Source organism: Cornus florida, unplaced genomic scaffold (assembly GCF_030987335.1).
Source record: "Cornus florida cultivar Cherokee Brave unplaced genomic scaffold, ASM3098733v1 CherokeeBrave_3.0.0_Hap2_Chr01, whole genome shotgun sequence".
NCBI lineage: Eukaryota > Viridiplantae > Streptophyta > Magnoliopsida > Cornales > Cornaceae > Cornus > Cornus florida.
In genome coordinates, this window is record NW_026775571.1 from 22,480,715 (window position 1) to 22,487,167 (window position 6,453).

The 6,453-nt window shown below is 29.7% G+C and overlaps 1 pseudogene; it reads left to right on the forward strand.

Annotated features, from left to right (window-relative positions):
* The first annotated feature begins 272 nt into the window (after positions 1-272).
* On the forward strand, positions 273-1,142 carry LOC132267996 (major allergen Pru ar 1-like; annotated as a pseudogene).
* The last annotated feature ends 5,311 nt before the right edge of the window (positions 1,143-6,453 follow it).

The window sequence follows — 6,453 nt, forward strand, 5'->3', positions numbered from 1 at the left end:
GTTTCTAAAATAATCAAAACTTTTTAAGTATATTCTGCTGCGTATAACTCACAAATTGTATTCTATTAAAATATTTTAAGGTAATAATGAAAACAATTAGTACTCTAATTGGAATCAATTGAATATTTTTAATTATAGTTGTCACAAGAGTTCTCTAGCCTCGCACTATAAATACCACCTCCAATTCTCACACTTTCATTGTACTAAAGTTTCTTCACAACCCTAGCTAATATCAATCTCTCTTTCATTCTCAAAATCTGTATTTAGACAGCATGGGTGTCATAAGTTATGATATTGAGATCACTTCCTCAATCCCTCCAGCCAAGATGTTCAAGGCCTTTGTTCTTGACGCGGACACTCTCATCCCCAAGATCTTGCCATAAGCTATCAAGAGTGTCGAAATCCTTGAAGGAGATGAAGGTCCTGGAATCATCAAGCTCACCACTTTTGGCAAAGGCTAGTTTCTACCATCATTAGTTACTCTCTCTCTTTATATAAGGACACCATTATGCTGTAGCCCTTTTTGTTACTTCCATAATTTTTACATGCATAGCAACAATAATATTATAGCCTCACAAGGGCCTATTTGGTATTAAGTTTTGTGAGAACCGAAAAACAAAAGTTTTTACATAAATTTAATTAATTATTGTCAGTTTCTGAAAATGCAGTTAAAAAAATTTCTACTCTTCGTTTATAATTCTATAAAACAATTTTATTTTTATGATTTCTTAAAAACACTTTTTCAAAAAACTGAACCAAGTTGACCCTATATTTCTTGATTATGGTTATATAATTTATTCCACTAAAAAAATAATGAAAATATGACATTTTTTATTTGTTGATATGCAGGAAGTCAATACCAAAGCGTGAAGCAATGGGTTGATGGGATCGACAAAGAGAACTTCACCTACGCATACAGCATAATCGAAGGTGATGCTTTAATGGGCGTACTCGAATCAATCTCTTACAAGATCAAAATCGAATCCTCTTCTAATGGAGGATCCATTTGCAAGAACAGCAGCAAGTATTACACCAAAGGTGATGCCCAAATCATCGAAGAACAAATTAAAGGTGGCAAAGAAAAGGCCCCTGGAATGTTCAAGGCTATTGAGGCCTACCTCTTGGCAAATCCTGATGCCTAGAGAGTCTTCTATATATTGAAATATATAGTCCCATGAGTGTGTTTTTGTTTTATATGTTAAAATTGTGTCTAAATTTTCTTTTTGCGTTCATAATAAGTATGTTATGGTTGTGATCAAGTTTCTTGTACTGCCAGATTTGATTGAAGAGTCCATGTATTATTTACAAAGAGTTCCAAAGTCTACTGTTGATTAATTAATTAAGCAATTAGTCATTATCTCTGAGCTTGCAACTTTGGGGAGTATCACATAACTTAGAAAAAAAATAAAAAAAATTTGATGTTAGAAAGAAAATTATGAAAAAGATACCTAAAGAAATAAGCATTGTTAGAGAATTAATTTTTCTTTATCAATTGTTTCAAAGTTTAAAAAATCTAATTTTTGGAAGAAGAAAATTAAGTGCTTTGATTCCACTTGGAAAAGATAGACCTAGATGAGATTAGAAAAATATAGTGAATTTTAACACAAAAAAATTATTTTAAATTCAACAAGATTACTATTGTGTTAGTAAACAAGATACAAGTAGTTATAAATTTTGTTATTTAGAAAGTGATAACTAAAAGTATTAGCATATATGATATTATTATTGTTATTGAGAGTCTCACAATACTTTAGTGTATCTTCTTTCCAAATATTCCTAGGACTTACCAATAAAGATTGTTATATAATTTTAGATGTTTTTCTTATAAATACCATTTTACAAACATGTTTGACAAAAAATGCTTCATGCATTTTTACCAAACATGAAGGAACATTAGTTACTTCATTCGTTTTTTTTTTTTTTTTTTTTTTTTTTTTTTGTCTCTTGAATTAATATAATTATATATTGTACTACTATAATAATTATTTACCAAAAAAAATGACTATAATAATAATGAGTTTAAATTTTTGTTTCATAACATTTGAACTTTTAAAAGTATAATTAAAAGAGTGCAAGTTAAAAAAAAATTAAATTTCAAGGAGACACAAATTAAATTTGTTTTTAAACTCTTTATTTTGGGTCAATATATGTTTTTTGAAAAAAATTGGGGGGCCAATTAAAATTTTAAATAAATTTTAGGGATAACATCTAAAAATTAATTAATATTTATGGACTATTAATAGAATTTTCAAAAAAACTTGGTTCATCAATATATGTGTTAAATTTTTTTTTGGAGGGGGGGCTAAGCGGGGTGGGGGGGTGGGAATTAAAATTTTTAATAACTATAGGGACAAAATTTACAAATTAATTCATATTTAGGAGGTAGTAAAAAAAATTCAAAAAAGTTGCCCCGTGTAGGTAATACAATTGGTATGCAGTTAAAACAAAGAATTGGCTATAATAAGCTGAATAACTATAATGTACTATCTTAAACCTTTGTGGAATTGTATCATAAGATGGCAAAAGACCAAACTACCCCTGAGAGATTATATAAGCCACAATACACAGCAATGTGATGATATAAGCCCTTGGTAGCTCTGAAACATCAAGTTTTGACGTTAAAGAGGCAAACACAAATATGTACTAGGACTAACATAACTATTTCCTAAATCTATGTTATTGGATTATATTCAACTTCCCAAAACTACTCCAACTGAAAGCCTGATAATCCATAAATCACGTGAAATTGTTGTATCACCCCAAATTGATCACGGTCAATTAAACTTTATTGAAGATAAATACTTATAAGTATCGGCGGGCGATATCAGCCTCTTACTTCCCAAAGGAAGGTCAGGGGTTCAAGTTTCAGAAGAAATAAGTATATGTGAGTACCAATTTAAAAAATAAAATAAATAAATAAATAAAAACCCACCCATAAGTCCTTAGCAATAAAGACTCATGCATATTCAAAAGCAACCACATCAAGCTTAAACCTCATCTTCTATCAATTCTATTTGATTCAAACTTTCTCCCACTCATAATAATCCATAAATTATCTTGATAAAATAAGACCATTATCTTTTCCACATCCAGATTAACCCAACGTGATTTTCTAAACCTTCTTGAATCCAGAGTACTACACTCCATTGCCACCTCACTGTTTAAATAGCCGCCACATCATTGCCACATAATTTGCCAAAATGGATATCAACACAAAGTGCCAATTTTTTTCCCGAAAGGACAGTCTTTTTACTAGAAATGGTCGAATGAGCAATGCTCAACTCTAGGTTGTGATGAATGCCATTTTTTCGGCCGAATTTTATCTTTTAGGACCTCAAAACAAGGTTTTTGTGTCGTATAAAAGGCGTGTTGATTATTTTGAGATCTTTGTTTATTGCCTAAACGAACTCCAAATTCTTTTATTTAGTAGTTTTATCATTATTATTATTATTATTAGGTTCCTTATTCTATCTTTTTGTAATTTTTTTGAGAAACTTTATTTTTAGACTTATTTTGGAGTATTATTAGGTTTCTTTATGTTATAAGGTTTCGTGATACAATTTATGTTGTCCAAAAGTGTATGTGTATCATATACAATGGTATCGCTACTTAAATATTATGGATAATAATAATATATATAATTATTATTAAAAACAATAATATATAGTAATATATATATATATATATATTACTATGATAATGGTTTAAAATATTATATTAGTTTAGTATAATATTTTAAACCATTATCATAGTACAAGAAGGCTCCCGTGCGGTCCAAAACAATGGACTTTTCAACGGACCAAAACTTAATTTGTCAATTACACTTTATTACTTTATCAGACTTAACCATAATTAATAATATTAACTTTAATAGTCAATTTACCATAGTTAGCTAATACCTTTATTCAATCTCTCTCATCCTTAATCTCTTCCATCTTCCTTGCAATCTCAACCACTATCGCCATATCCACACCATCAAAGCCCCATCTTCACCACTACATCCATAACACAACTACCATATATATAGAGAGAGAGAGCTCACGAGAAAGCAGACAAGTCCTTGTCCGACAATAATTCATCACAGACATAGAAATACCTTAATTTTCTTAAAACAACCATAAGTCAGCTTTATTAATTTACCAGGGAAAAAAAAAAAAAAAAAAAAAAAAAAAAAAAAAAAAAAAACCATACTACCATTCCAAGAATTCATCATCAAACTTGAAAGTTGAAATATGAGAAGTTTTAATATCCCATAATCAATTCTAAAATCCATGGCATTCCTAACATCAAAATGTACAAAATTTTTGCAACCTTGTAAAATTATCACTAAATATATATACTCTATATAAAATAACTGTAATACCCGGATTTTTAAATTAGGTCTTTTTATGCATAGGTGGATTTATTAGCCTTACATTTATTAAATTTCTTCTATGTGATTTTTAGTTCATCTTTCATAAAAATGCTCTACTATATCAATTTATTTTTTATGAATTAAATTTGCTTTCATTTATATAACTACTTTATTTTTTCTTAATTTATGTTGGGTGTCTCTTTATATTTGGTAGACATGTGGGGTTGTCATACATGGAGTTTTTGTGTGATTAGAGTTGTTAGTGGAGAAAAATGAAATTACATCAAAGTTTCTTACTATTAGTGGTAAAGATGGTGGCTGTGATGGTGTAGATATAGCGATAGTGATTGAGATTGCAAGGAAGACGGAAAAGATTAAGAAGGACAGAGATTGAATAAAAGTATAGGCTAACTATGGTATATTGACTATTAAAGATAATATTATTTACTATGGTTAAGTAAAGTAATAACGTGTAATTGAATAATTGAGTTTTGATCTATTGAAAAATTCGTTGTTTTGGACCGCATGAAAGCATTCCTGTATCATAGTAATATAAAGAACTTGTTATTAGGCCAAGGCACTACAACAAATTTGGTCTTGGGAGACAAAAGAGTTTGTCGCTAAAAGAGCATATTTTGTCGCGAAAAGATTATCTCGACAAACAAAGCCCGTCACAATATTTTTTTCGTGACAAATATTGTTTTGTTGCTAAAAGTACAATATATTGCGACAAATTCTTTTTCGTCACAAAGTGTGAAAAAATTGCGACAAAACATTTGTCGTAAAATATTCAATAATTGTCGTCTTAAACACTATAACAGTTACGAAATTTGTCGCTAGTCATCACTATTTTGTGACAAATTATTTTTTGTCACTATATGTATCATCTTTTGTGACAAACATTGTTGCTATTGGCTATTTTATTGTGACAAAAAATTTTATCACAATATATGTATCATGTTGTGACAAAAATATTATTAGTATAAGCTATTTTGTTGTGACAAAATATTTTGTCGCAATATATGTATCATGTTGTGAGAAAAATATTGTCACTATAAGCTAATTTTTTGTGACAAAATGTAATACCCCTAATTTAAAAGGATAGGTTTGGAATTTATTTTATTGTTTACATTATATTTTTATTTATTTAACTATGAATTGATTTGTTTTAATTGAAAATTTGTTTATATTTCAATGTGAGTTTATTTTGTTTTATTTTAATTTAATTGTTCATTGCTGTGGTTTAATTGCATTTAGTTATTTGATAGATTTAATTGTAGTTTTCCTTTAAGTGGGAACTATTTAGGTGATTTAATCTAATTTAATATAATGGTTAATTATTTGAATTTAAGTGTTAATTATTTTCATTTAATTGTTGTTTTAATTAGGGTTGTGTTTTAAAAAAAAAAGTCATGTTATAGCCGTCGTAGGAATCTAAGTAAGTTGGATGGGCCGGTTAGGATTACAATTGGGTCTTGCATTAAGCTAGGGTTTAATAAAATCCTATAAATATAAGTGAGATGTTTGGTTAGGGTTTTAGAAAAAATAACAAAACCAAGTATACGTCTGTGGAGGCAGAGGAGGAACAGAGGAACTTTTGCAGTAGGAATCGCCGGAAAGCTTAGAAGAAGACGTAGAGATTTTTAAACAAAGGTCTCAAAGGCAAGTTCTAACCTTACTCTCTCCCTTATACTCGTGTTCTTTGCATACTCAATAGTTCCAGGATGAATTACATGTTTAAAAATAAAAACGTTATCTGTTTTCATGTTTAGAGTTTAACTGAAACTGAATTTGTTTTAAAATTGTTAAACTGGTTAACTTTGAACTTTCTTGTTTAATTCTTGGTTTAATCCATATTAGTAGCATAATAAGGACTGAATTAAGGGTTGGAATCTTCTGGGATTAAGTTAAACTCTCTGAAAACCTATACTGTGAAGTGTCAGAGGTGTAAACGACAACTGGAGAGGAGAACACGAAGAAGAGGAGGGAGAGAGCCGGCTCCTATTGGATTGGAGCCGGCTCTCCTTGGATTGGAGGCGGCTCCAATGGTCTAGGAGCCGGCTCCAAGGCCATTGGAGGCGGCTCCAATATTCTGGAGC